Genomic DNA, 12,230 nt, shown 5'->3' with positions numbered 1-12,230 from the left:
TTGAGGCTTTGGAAACACTCCAACTGTATGCACCAATGTTGTCAATAAAGCAATATTCAAAAGAAATAGAAAAATCACACCCATGTGAAGTGAGGGGCGGTCTTATCATTGTACATCATCATGACGTAAGATAAACACTGTCTATTTGCTCAACACTATGACGTAAAAAAATCCATTCATTGTCAATGGGAATGTAATGTTTGTGTAGGACAAAGTTTGTGAACATACTATACACTAAAAGCTGGATCTAGGAGGGGCTGTGAAGTAAGGGGCGCCTCACTCCTTTAATTGACCCACATGACGTCACATGACGTTTACTGCTGTAAACAAACAAATTGTATAGACTTGGTTGCCACTCTACAGTCGTTTGAGGAAAGTGCTCTAAACAAACATTCAAATATTACGTCATTTCAAAAGCCAGACGAAAACAAAAAGCAAGAACAGGTTGAAACTTCAGAGAGGAAGGTGGGAGGCATGGGTGTACACAGTAATAAATAGTTTAACGGTTAACAGAGTGTAAAACATTGCTCTGTAAGGGTCCCGTCAGGTGAAAATGTATCTCCAAAACAGCTTTAAGGGAATTAAGGAAGCAAGTAGCAGCGTTTATAACTAGACTGGGTAAGTTCCCCACACACAGTGCAGATTCAGTGCATACAGACATGTCCAGAACCATCCAGCCGGTGGGGCAGTGCCCGAGTGATGCCCGGGACCGTCACACAGACACAAAGTCTGAGGTTATGGTTATATATATATATATATATATATATATATATATATATATATATACACACACACACACACATCATGTTCGGACAGTTTCTTTGTGTAGGGATAGAGAATCCTGTACCGACTCATGTGACAAAATATATGCTGGTGCTACATACACAATACAAGGAACTGAAAAAAGACAAATCGGGTAGTGACTAGTGAGTGACTCACCCAAAGAAAACCTGTAAGACTCAAGACTTGCCAGTAGTAGCCTGGCATGAATAAGATCCATAGCCACACATACACTAGTCTACAGACATTGTATACTAATTGTGTGGGTCTGGAAATATGGCAGTGGGTCAGTCATGCAGAAAGCCATGGGGATGGTGGCCAAAGTCTCATAATTAGATTGACCGCAGCCCTAAATTCCCCGTCCAAACACGTGGGCCATATCGTTGGAATGTGGGACCGCCGCATAGAAGTAGGGCCAGCCTCAGACGATTATAGTGTGTGTTGTGGGGGGTGGCCTGAGTCAAGTGATTCTAGGTCAATTCAAGGATCACACACACACACACACACACACACACACACACACACACACACACACACACACACACACACACACACACACACACACACACACACACACACACACACACACACACACACACACACACACACACACACACACACACACACACACACACACACAATCAAATAAAGGCAGGAGGAAAAAGCCCCAAAAATATCTTTTAAATAAATAAATGAATAAAGTAAGTTCAAGTTGTGGGGGGGCAGTGTGGATGGCACGCACAGCCCAAATATGGACATGCCCGACATGAGCTAAAATCTGTACATCACATACCGGTACCTAAATATGGAAATACCTGTGGGTGTGTGTGTGTGTGCCAACATTGTGCAAATATATGGACATTCCTGTCATCAGTGCAAAATGACATTCTTAGGCAATGGTTTTATGGCATGCCCATTTTATGGAGAACGAGTTTGCGCCCCGGTGTATGACATCAGCCCAGAGCTCGATCAGCAAGACGCAGAAATCCGCCCAGCAGTGCCCCTCCCTCCCCCCTTCTCACAAACACAAACACATCACATTGCACACTCATGTGAAGTGAAGGGCGCCTTTGCTTTTGTACGTCGCAGGGGGCATGCTTAAAGATGATGACTTACTTACAGACTTACTTACTTACTTACTTACATGCAGAGGACATCGGGGGGGGGGGGGGGGGGGGGGAGAGACTATTTCACGCATGCAATAACCCAATGATGGGTAGGGAAACCTGAACACTATGATCAACGAGTCGTAGCGCATTCCCAGCAAAATCACACCCGTTTAAAGTGAGGGCCCATCTTTCATATATCATCATACATCATCTCATTCCGGCCAATCAGAATTTGCGTCCCGACCTTCTTCATCAATGTTTGTTCTCATTGTCAATTTCATTTAATGTTTGTGACAACATTTGCACTAAAATGTGCATGCAACCCAAATTGTGTCAAACATGAAATGCTGTCAGTGACTAAAAGCTGAACATAGGAGGGGCTATCGCCCCTCAACAATAACCCCCGCGACATTGGGCAAGCTGATAACATGCTACCTCGCACAGTGTACCTTCTGCTCGCGTATAAATAATGATGGGTGAATTACTGAAGCTCCCAAAACTCAACTCTAACCTAAAACAAACGGCTTGTGTACTTTATCTCAAGGACTACTTGTTCTAAGCGGTTCCAAAATACACAATAGGCTTCACTTATGCAATTGCAAAATACATCTGTGGACTATTTGAACTAAAACAGTTAGGAGCAGCTTGAATTTATCAGCACTGTTGAGTAAGAGTTTGACCTAATTAAGCTCCTATGAATATATATTATTATATATATTTTGCAGAATAACCATGTTGTATGAAAAGAATTGTGTTTTTTCTCCCTCTGTAATTTAGTTGCTCTGACAATCCTGTTTGAACAATAAACTATACAACACAATCCCTGCCACTGCTAACCCCCACAGTTTTCCTGGTGAGTGACAAGTTAACCACATCTCCTCTGATACACATGCCAACTGCCGTTTTCCACCTGAGTGAAAGTGTGAGTTTCTCCGGGAGTGCATACCGCCTGCCAAGGAACATACTATAGCCCCATTTATTTAATGTACAGTACGTGTATGCATCTAAAAGCAGTCTACAGTATGCTGCATTTGTTTGGTGTATCCTCTGTGCATGTCTCCTGAAAAGCTTGCAAGAAAGAAACAGCAAAGAAGGTATAAGTGACTGAGTGAGACACCATGACATATTGAAGAATGGCTGGGGATACTAGTTCGCAGTTCACATTGCCACTGGCCTGAGTAACCTCATTCCCATTTCCCAGTTTTATCTCCGTCTTAGGAGGAGATAAAGCCTGGAAAATAACTGCTGGAAGTATCTTACTGGAAGTACAGTTAGAGTCTAGAGCCAGATAAGACTATATTGAAGGTTTGAGACCTTATCCCTCACAGTTCCACACTTTTTGAGCGGCTCCAACTTGTGGCTCCATAGCCAAGTCTATGGATTTATTATTTCGTAGTATCCGTACAAACGTTCAGGCCAATTGGCAAAATACACATTTACTATGACGTGGTGGGTGCCACAGTACACTATAACGTAGTGTGTGCCACATTAAACTATAACGTAGTGGGTGGCTGGGTGGACTATTTACTGAACTTTGATGACACTTGATGACCTCATCAATCATCATAAATGCTTATCATGACACACAAGTGTAATTTTGTCTTGCTGTTGTTGCTGCTGCTACAGATGTCGTCCAACGCCGACACAGTTCAGCTCAAACTGTCAATCACTGGGACGTTGCGCACGCAGCACGCAGTGGACCTCGGGCCTCTGCACATCAAGGCTCTGCTGAGCACCAACTGGACGCACACACACAACTTTTCAACTGTTGACTCAAGTTCTCTTGCAGAGCCCCAGAGCCTATTGTCGATGAGAACTCATGTAAAGCAGGTTAACCGAGGCTAAACGGCAAGAAAGAAGCTCCTGCCAAGTGTCAACATGAATCATTGAATCATAGTCAACCAACAGGCCCGGCCAGGTGTCACAGATTCTTGTTTTTAAAATCATAACATGGTGGGGCAGGTGACTCCCACACTGCCAACGAATTAGCAATGACATTGCATCATGCCAATGATACACTCCCTAGTGTGATACTGTTATGTCAGTTGTCAGTTATGACAACAATGCAGTCCACTCACTTTGGTCTCAAATCTTCTAACCTTGTGCCTGCCACAATGACAGAGGGCTGCACTTCTGACATCACTGACTGCACTTCAGAGTAGTTGTATAGAGAAAAAAATGGTCCCCCATAGCTAAATCTCAACCTATATATGTTATACCCGCAGACTCTCTCACAGACAAACACAGGCAGGCAGACAGACACAAAACGAGGTCACATCACACACAGTGACAAGTGCACTGACCAAGAAAACCCCCAATTACTTCTACATGGCTTGCTGTCTTACAAGTTACAATACAATATAGCACATGTTTTTTACACAGCATCATCTTGTCCTTTACAAACTATCCAACAAAAGATAAGTAATATAATTCCATTTTAGTATAGGATTCCCTGTCTGTCTTGCTAGTCTCATTTTGAGGGAGAGCGACAGAGAACATGACATGAGACTGATGCAGTCATTCTGATGCTTTGGTATCCAGCTGACAAGTTTAATTAATTCCATATTTCTTGAAAGACCTACACTACAGACTGACAGGATACAGGGCTTGATCAACAACATGACCCATCATGATACAGTAAAACAGTGAATATTGTACGTTACAGGCTAAATGTTTAATGACTCAACTATTTTATGAATTGAATCAATTTAAAACATGAATCATATTGTTCATTTTCTTCTCCCAGTGAGTTATAATGTCTTAACCTTGCATCATTTGACACATTTCAGAACGCCTTGTGTTTTTACCACAAGGCTGTGAGTTGAGTGCTCCCAAAAAGTTATAAATCAAACTTGATTATGGTAAATGTTGTTCAATTATGGATGTGTTTTCTCACTGATGAGTATCATGTGCGTTGCTACGTTGTGTACGTTGGACAAAATAATTCTAACTAGAAAAAGTGCCCTTCCGGGCACAGGTCTCCACCAGGTTATCCACAGATCCGTGCAGTTAGAGGTAAAAACACTTTTCGGCCAGTTATAGCGCCACCTTGAGGCTGAGTTGAAATTGTTCATGTGGCATTTCGTCCTGGGCCTAGTGGGAATGTGGGTGCACAATTTCACGGAAATCACGCGATGTGTTCATGATTTGCAGCATTTTGTTTGAAACTGAGCACTCCTGTGAACTTTGGAAGCCAATCTTAACCAATCAGGATGGAGTGTGATAAATCTGAAAGACCCGTTTCGTTGAATGGCTCTAGAGAGACTGTGTACCAATTTGCGTGATGTTTGGACAAAATCTGTAGGTGTACTGTGCAAAAACGTGTTTTGCACAAAGCGGCCTCCTGGTGGCGCTATAACAGGCCGTTCTGGAAAGTTTGGGGCAGAGGTTCATCGTTGGCATCCAGGGAGTGTGTGTGCAAAATTTGGCATCGACCGGGTTGTTTTGCACAAAGCGGCCTCCTGGTGGCGCTATAACAGGCCGTTCTGGAAAGTTTGGGGCAGAGGTTCATCGTTGGCATCCAGGGAGTGTGTGTGCAAAATATGGCATCGACCGGGTTAACGGTGGCCGAGATTAGCTGTTCACGGACACACGGACGGACGGACACACAAACACACAAACGGACGGACGGAGTGCAAAACATACTCTCCCCACATGCCTTCGGCCTGGTGGAGACAATAAAAGTTGTACATGCACCATGATATTTAAATTTCATTATAGGCGAATGTTCTCTAAAATGTCCAAAGATTATCCAAGCTAGTTCTAAACGTGTTTCTACAACACTGATTGGCTATTTTCACTATTATGTTTTTTCATTCATAGATTTTAAGTGCTAAGTGACACCACTCTTTGTGAAATGAAGGGTGACAACACTTGTCACTACTTCCTCGATGTTGACCGATGCTGAATGATATATCTCTAGAAACAAGAAAAAGTGCTCCTCAGAGCACAGGTCAGGTAGGTTATTGTGGCCTCCTGGTGGCGCTATAATAGGTCAATGTGAAAAGGGTGCAGTTTCTTCTTACGCCGTAGCCTTTGACGCCAATTGGACATTCAAATTCATGATTTGAGGAACTTTGTCCCAAAAATCAGTTGGGCATGCCTTGGCACTCCTTTAAATCGTATTGTAGTATAATGCAAAAGCCAGGGTAAAACTGTGCTGTTGTGTTACTGTGCCAAGTGAAAAGACAGAGTGAGGGAGAGCTGGCTTAAAAAATGAACTGTAAGGTATTGTGTGTCCAATGAGATCCGACATTTGACTAGAACATTATGATGGATCATGGAGTGAAGAAGCTCAGGGGTGATCTCACTACCTCTTGATTCGTCCCTTGGAGATACTTGATATAACCAAAATCAGATGTGTTACTGTGTGTGTGTGTGTGTGTGTGTGTGTGTGTGTGTGTGTGTGTGTGTGTGTGTGTGTGTGTGTGTGTGTGTGTGTGTGTGTGTGTGTGTGTGTGTGTACTAGTATTCAAGCTCACATCCTAACTACGGTATATATTTGATAATGGACTAACCCTGACAAGGCTGACATCATGTGGGTGTAACTGTCTGTGTAAACATGATATTGTCGGTCTGTCTGTAGAAAATGTGATATTCAATCTAAGTACAATATCAACGAAATATCAAAATTGGACAAATCACAAGGTTTCAGGAATGGCTCCTATACTACAGTAAACTGTATAAATATTAAATACTGTAGCTGTACATGTCAACAATCTGCTGTGCTAAAATAAAGATACAGTAAGAAGCCAGTTTATCACAGCAGAGCATGTGATAAACTTATATGTTCTTATATAGGGAGCATATAGTGATTTTCAGCTCAACCAGTGTCGTGGCTTGCAAAGATTATTTTGTCTTTGTTGCTTTTTGCCAGATTCACCATGTTTTAGCTCTCTATCTTACAATGGTCATGATGACTCATAATAAACTTATATGGACAGATTCTTCTGGAATCAAGGAGTTTGTGAGGCCTAAAGTTAGAGGCCACCAAAACGTAAATGTCATTGTTATAGTGACACTTTCTGGATGAGATTTCAAAGAAAGAAAGAAAGAAACTCAATCAAAATGAGCTAGAGAATGTATCCGATTCTAATCTGGCAGTGAAAATGTACATTATTCAACATTCAACTATCATCTGCCGCTTCATAAATAAATAAGTATCGTAAAATTGAGGTGCTTAAAGTTTAGGATATCATTGCTGTTGGGTACATTCAGTGTACCATTATGTTTTTATTGTAATTGTGGTTCCACAGAGACCGTTTTTCCCTTGTGTCCTGAGCTGAAAAGGTTTTAAACCGCCTGTCCAAGATCATTATTTGTCCCTTCATTGCTCTGACATAAAAGCCTTTTTTTCCACAATGTTCATTCACAAGGGATTACTTCACAACTCATCCAAAGGATGACTCACAGCCTGGTATGTGATTAGGTCCGACCTCACATGGGGTGCAAAGCACTAAAGCTGAAATCAGTGAGTCAGGGGTACAACAATAGGGGACCCTACAATAAGGCAGAGTCCACATTTAAAATAAAAAATGTAGTACAGTAGATAAACTAAACAAAATAAAATATACTGTATGCGATTGCCGTTTGTAGATAGGCTAGTTTCGCCGAAGAGATTTGGTGTAGAGGGAAATACTAGAGGCTCTAGTATAGAGCCTTGGTGGACCCTGGGTAAGTATAAGGTTTAAGTAGTTATGCTGAAATCAAGAGCTTGAGTGTAGAATGGGGCACAGATGGAACTAGAAAAAGTGCCCTTCTGGGCACAGGTCTACACCAGGATAGGAATGTAGGGGAGTTGGCATACAAAAGTTATCCACAGATCCGTGCAGTTAGAGGTAAAAACACTTTGCGGCCAGTTATAGCGCCACCTTGAGGCTGAGTTGAATTTGTTCATGTGGCATTTCGTCCTCGGCCTAGTGGGAATGTGGGTGCACAATTTCATGGAAATCACGCGATGTGTTCATGATTTGCAGCATTTTGTTTGAAACTGAGCACTCCTGTGAACTTTGGAAGCCAATCTTAACCAATCAGGATGGAGTCTGAGAAATCTGAAAGACCGGTTTCGTTGAATGGCTCTAGAGAGACTGTGTACCAATTTGCGTGATGTTTGGACAAAATCTGTAGGTGTACTGTGCAAAAACTTGTTTTGCACAAAGCGGCCTCCTGGTGGCGCTATAACAGGCCGTTCTGGAAAGTTTGGGGCAGAGGTTCATCGTTGGCATCCAGGGAGTGTGTGTGCAAAATTTGGCATCGACCGGGTTAACAGTGGCCGAGATTAGCTGCTCACGGACACACACACGGACACACGGACAGACGGACGGACGGAGTGCAAAACATACTCTCCCCCCATGCCTTCGGCCTGGTGGAGACAATGAAGCAAAGTCAGACAACGAAAGAGACATGCTGTAGAGTTTAGAGCAGTGGTTCCCAAACTTTTTCATGTCAAGGACCCCTACATTGACACCAATAATCCTGCAGACCCCCATTTGAAAAGAAATGCCAGGGACCCCCATAAGAGAAGATTTTTACGCAGTGATTATCTCCTGTTTAAGTCTACGGACACCCAATTAATGGTAAAATCAATGTTAATTAAACTCAGAGAGTGTACAAATGGAACCAAATGTACACTCTCAGAGTTACAGACCCCCTGGGGGTCCCCGGACCCCACTTTGGGAACCACTGCTTTAGAGCAGTGATTTTCAACCTGTGGTCCGGGGCCCACTAAGGATATTCCAAGTGGGCCCCCAAATAAGTGGCAAAAAGCTAATGCTTTAATGATAATATAATAGTACGTGTGTATAAAAATGATATATATAATATATAATAAATAATAACTTGAAAGTTTATCACGTTAGTTCCTCTGCGGAATACGACTGATTGATCATTAAAATAAATATGCTCTGAAAATGCACATGTTTCTATACACTTTTAAGATGGGCCCTCATAGAGAAAAGGTTGAGAACCGCTGCTTTAGAGAATAAAAGAAGAAATTTCATGCTACACGACTACACTAGAATGACATTCCTTCAACTGGTCTAACGGAGCCAAATGAAACACCTACTTGTAAAGAGAAACATGCAATAAAAACATCCTTACATAATAAATCATTTTGAACCGCACATGGAACGTGCAGATGAAGAGAAATTATTAGTGTTTGGGGTTTTCACTTGGGGAAATGTAGCCTTACAGTATATGTGGTGCATGCCAAGGCAAAGGACTATAACCAGAGTGGCCTATGTGTTTTACACTAACTTCATTGTGATGGTGAAAGCACTTTCAAATGACCTGTGGAATGGTGTGCCACTGCTCACAAGTCACAACCACAGTTTACTTGATAAATATCCAATTCCACTCAAGTCACAACTGAGTCTGAACACTGACAACCAACCACTGTAACAAAGTGAAAGGCTGGTTAGAGAAAGAGACAGAAAGTGCTGCAAACAGAACAGACTTTTCATGCGAGCGACCTGGGGAACATATGGCTTTGATTAGACAGCAGGGTGATGCGAGACGCCAATGGAAACTGCAGAGAGGCTCTGTGTGTGTGTGTGTGTGTGTGTGTGTGTGTGTGGGGTGTAATAACAGGGAGAGGGAGAGCTGACTCAAGAGGGGTGGCTGTATATGCAGGCTCAGATGATCGTAAGTGTGAAGGTCGGTGCACACGTGTTTATGTTGGGGAAACAACACAGAGGCAAATGGGGGGCTGAAATCTAGAAGGCATGACTGTATTTATTTGTGGTTTGTGGATCTATGTCCCTTTCATGAACTACTCTGTCATGGCAAATTCTAAGCTTTACCTTGACATAACACACAAAAACGTAGGCTATAGCACACTACTGTGACCAAAATGTTTAATGCAAATTAAATGCAAACTCAATTTGAACATGCAAAGTATTTTAAATGTCTGCGTTAGCCTCGATTTAACCAGGGGTAGTTTGCTAACAATGCTAAGCACACAGTACAAGTGGGTTTTTTTCCTCCAAGAAATGTCCTTAGTCCTGTAAGTATACATGCGCATTCAAATCACTGTGTGTTGTGTAACCACAAAATTATCTTGTCCGCATATAAGTGGTTGAGGTTTCCCTACTTGCTCAAAGGCATCTGTGTGCTCATTCTCCACCACACCTTTCCCTTCTGTCCAAAACTCTTGAACCAGTTATTGTTTCTAACCATCTCTCTCTTTCTCTTCATCCCTCACATTACTGCCTCTGATCTGGCACACTCTGAGTCGCTCTGGACAAGAGCGTCTGCTAAATGCCTACATTGTAAATTGTGATCTGAATGGCAGCTGGAGAGATCGGTACATTAAGAGCTGAGAATGTATTCACTTTTTCCAGTATTCTTTAATGAAGATCAATGGAGTACATCCAACTTGTAAATCTTAACGATGGGTTATATTACATTGTGATGTACTGTACTAGTCTATTACATTTCTATTTTCCACTGCAGTGGGACAACTCAAATTCAATGTGTCCATAAATTCACTGTCGGTAGAGCATGTCCAATGTCTCTCTTTGCCACCCAGACAAACAAATTATTGGGGTTCACATCCTCAACACGCATTCGTACACTCTGAGGATTCTGGTTGTCTCCACCAGCCGAAGGCATGGGGAGAGTATGTTTTGCACTCCGTCCGTCCGTCCGTCCGTCCGTCCGTGACCAGCTAATCTCAGCCACCGTTAAAACCCGGTCGATGCCAAATTTTGCACACACACTCCCTGGATGCCAACCATGAACCTCTGCCCCAAACTTTCCACAACGGCCTGTTATAGCGCCACCAGGAGGCCGCTTTGTGCAAAACAGGTTTTTGCACAGCACACCTACAGATTTTGTCCAAACATCACGCTCTCTAGAGCCATTCAACCAAACCGGTCTTTCATATTTCTCACACTCCATCCTGATTGGTTAAGATTGGCTTCCAAAGTTCACAGGAGTGCTCAGTTTCAAACAAAATGCTGCAAATCATGAACACATCGCGTGATTTCCGTGAAATTGTGCACCCACATTCCCACTAGGCCGAGGACAAAATGCCACATGAACAATTTCAACTCAGCCTCAAGGTGGCGCTATAACTGGCCGAAAAGTGTTTTTACCTCTAACTGCACGGATCTGTGGATAACCTGGTGGAGACCTGTGCCCAGAAGGGCACTTTTTCTAGTTTTAATATTGTTATGGGAGTCTTTGAAATTTGAATTCAAAACGTTTGAGAACCAAGTCCAATACTGTAGAAAGACACCCAAAAGTGAACGTTCAAAGGTTAAAATTCACAATGCACCTGTGGTGCGCCTGCATGTGTAGCTATAGCTGCCTTGTGTGTTTGTATACTATACAGCAAATAGGCCTACCCCCCCTCCTCCCATACGGTACACAGACAGTATAGCCTTGATCCAGTGCTTGACCAGGGCTAAGACAGTACATGACCCCCCCCCCCCCCGACACGCGCGCCGCGCACGCACATACACTTGACCATGCCAGCAGCCTGACAAAGTGCTTTTCGCGCATTCAATCTTTTAAGGGGCATTTAGTGGCACTGACAGTTCTTCTGACAGCTATATTAGCCCTAAATCTGCCCTGTATTAAAATTGGTGGTGATAGTGCAAAGTGCAAACAATTAAGTACGACAGTCAACCTGTGTTCAACGGTTAACCGTCACAATGTCTCCCACCCTCCCGACACACAAACACGCATTTTGGAACCAGCCGCCAAAGAATTAATAACGCTGACGCTTTTGAAAATGTCTGGATAAAGAAGTAAACACGCCGCTTTAAACGACGACAAATGACAACCTGCTACAACCCAGAAGAAGAAGCCACAGCCTCGGCGTGACACGTGCATGCCGTCACGCTGTGTTTTGGTATAGAACAGTAAAGGAAGCGAGGTAAGGTTACAAACTTACCAAGACAATGTTTTCACTTCACGTCCAGCCCAGGCAGTCACAGTTAAGTTACACCCCCGTGGGGCGACCCTCCCGTTAAATGGCCGTTAATTACCGAATGGCCGTGATTAAAGGAAGAACCGTCAATCAACTGCTGCAACTTTGTTGCACGCTCTGGTCCTGACCTGCTGACAGACAGGGAAAGCACCAAGCAAGCAGCAATGGGAAACCTCTCTCTCTCTCTCTCCTCCCTGGCTCCCTCCCAGTTCTCTCTCTCTCTCTACCAGGCTCACTACCCCTCTCTCTCCTCCCTGTTCTCTCTCTCTCTCTCTCTCTCTCTCTCTCTCTCTCTCTCTCTCTCTCTCTCTCTCTCTCTCGTCCCGGCCAGTAGCCAGCCACACAGTACCGTGGTGCTTGCACCAGAGGACAATAGCCCCTGGTCTGGCTTACGATAACCAGCGTGA

The 12,230-nt window shown here is 43.3% G+C and overlaps 2 protein-coding genes across 2 annotated transcripts in view; one reads left to right on the top strand and one right to left on the bottom strand.

The window, feature by feature from the left end:
- The window catches only part of plce1 (phospholipase C, epsilon 1), a 141,191-nt gene extending 129,194 nt beyond the window's left edge, over positions 1-11,997 (bottom strand). Inside the window, exon 1 of the mRNA XM_083787834.1 lies at positions 11,788-11,997. The gene's annotated coding sequence lies outside the window, so the exon portion shown is untranslated. The remainder of the gene's footprint in view (positions 1-11,787) is intronic.
- Positions 1-12,230, top strand: part of LOC310874920 (leucine-rich glioma-inactivated protein 1-like) — a 429,872-nt gene that overhangs the window by 271,021 nt on the left and 146,621 nt on the right. The window lies entirely within an intron of this gene.

This window comes from Protomyctophum parallelum (assembly GCF_964188405.1).
Source record: "Protomyctophum parallelum genome assembly, chromosome: 17".
Classification (NCBI taxonomy): domain Eukaryota; kingdom Metazoa; phylum Chordata; class Actinopteri; order Myctophiformes; family Myctophidae; genus Protomyctophum; species Protomyctophum parallelum.
This window is presented reverse-complemented; position numbering and strand designations above follow the sequence as displayed.